The 1,839-nt window shown below is 33.6% G+C and overlaps 1 protein-coding gene across 1 annotated transcript in view; it reads left to right on the forward strand.

Moving 5' to 3' along the window:
* MYO6 (myosin VI) overlaps positions 1–1,839 on the forward strand; it is a 168,695-nt gene that overhangs the window by 84,913 nt on the left and 81,943 nt on the right. The gene's annotated exons all lie outside the window — the stretch shown is intronic.

A 1,839-nucleotide genomic window follows, 5' to 3' on the forward strand; every position in this document is an offset into this window, starting at 1 on the left:
CTTTGTTACGTGGTGAATCTCCCAGTTGAAGGATGCTTCATTATCAGTTATTACGAGCTGTTTCAAACAAATCAATGATATTGATGAGGAATAAACCTTTCATTTTTTAACGATAAGTAACTGACTACCAGGGTCATATTTAGTTCAATTTTCAAACTGATACTGTACTTTTGTAATAGGCGAACAGATTAATTCTCTGTCATCTATTAAAGTGTTTTCGAAATTTTTCTGGTTCATGGATCTAAATTTAGATCAGTTAATTAGGGCAGTTTAATATGTAAAAGCCCATATACTTTATTGATGAGAAATGAAAATAAATTAAGATTTTTATTTTTATGCAAATTGAAAAGAATATTTAAATGCCTGATGGCAACTTTTCAGCTCTAGTGTTTCAGTCTCTGTGTAAACAGTAAGATTTTATATAATTCTAAATTTGATCCAGAAATATAAGGATTGGCAAGCTCTGGCCCATGGGCTAAATTTGGCTCACTGTCTGTTTTTGTAAGTACAATGTCATTGGAACACAGCCACACCCATTCATTTATGTATTGTCTATACCAGCTTTCATGCTACAGTGGCAGAGTTGAGTGGTTGTGACAGACACTGTATGTCCTACAAAGCATAAAATATTTACTCTTTGGCCCTTTAGAGAAAAAGATTGTCAACTCCTGCGTTAAGACATTATTTCAGAATTGTATACCAAGGATAAGTTAAGAAAAACCTAAATCACATTTAATGTGGCAGTCAGTACCATGAGCTTCCTTGTCAGATCCCAGAGGCTCTCTGAGCATTTTTGAAGTGAAGTAATCCAAGAGAAGGGCTTTTAAGGTACAATACCTAGCAGTAGTTTTCATGTAGGGAAGGGGCACAAAAGGAAGGAAAATAAAGAACATTAAAAAAAAGTGTCTTATATGCAAGATCTTTCATATTCTGTATTTCATAATAAACATAAGATAATCTAAACATCATAAATATAATGAGATAGGGAATATTATCTCCATTTTACAGAAGTGGAACCCGTGTACAAGTTAGGTGATATATTTGATTATTAATGAAGTTGTAGGTCTGAGAGCTGGTTATACTCTTATCAGACTAACTCAGGCTTGTGTGGTAATTGTCCCTTCTTGCCCCCAGGCCACTCAAATTTGTGATCTGTGAATGAGCAGACAAAAAAAGTCTTAATGACTTTCAGATTTAATGTTCTGTGTTGCTGTGAAATCAATAACAAGAGATGCAACACAGTATAGTGGGTAAGACCACAGGCTCTGGAACCAGATTGCTCCACCACGTACTGCTTGTGTGACCTTGGGCAAGGCACTTCCTTAACCCTTTCCTCACTGTAAACTGGGGATAATAATAGTCCCTGCCTCATGTTGTGAGAAGTAAATAAGTTAAATACTTGTAAAATGATATGAATATTTGTGCCTGGCATATAGTAATCATTATAAGTGCTTTCAATGAAAAAATAAAATGAAAATACAAATTCCAGTTTAAAATGAAAAAAATTCAAGTAAAATTAGGTATGTTTTTAGTGTGCATAAAAATTTATTAGTTTTTTGGAGGGATCAGAAAATTTATTTTGAAAATATAATGACTATTAGAATACATTTCATTTGCTCCCTAGCATTGTTATGCCAAGGGAGCATGTGGAAAATTCTAACACAAAAAGATTTTAAGTTTAGAATAATAAATGTATGCTTTAGAAATGTTGCTGGAAGTGATAGGTGGCATTTTCACACGTCTTATTATTATCCTGTGATAGAACATGGAGATGTATGCAGAGTGTCCTAAATACTGCATGATCCAGTTGGTTGTTTCCACTTTTTGGCTATTATAAAT

This window comes from Propithecus coquereli, unplaced genomic scaffold (genome assembly GCF_000956105.1).
Source record: "Propithecus coquereli isolate 6110/MARCELLA unplaced genomic scaffold, Pcoq_1.0 Scaffold24, whole genome shotgun sequence".
NCBI classification, from domain to species: Eukaryota; Metazoa; Chordata; class Mammalia; order Primates; family Indriidae; genus Propithecus; species Propithecus coquereli.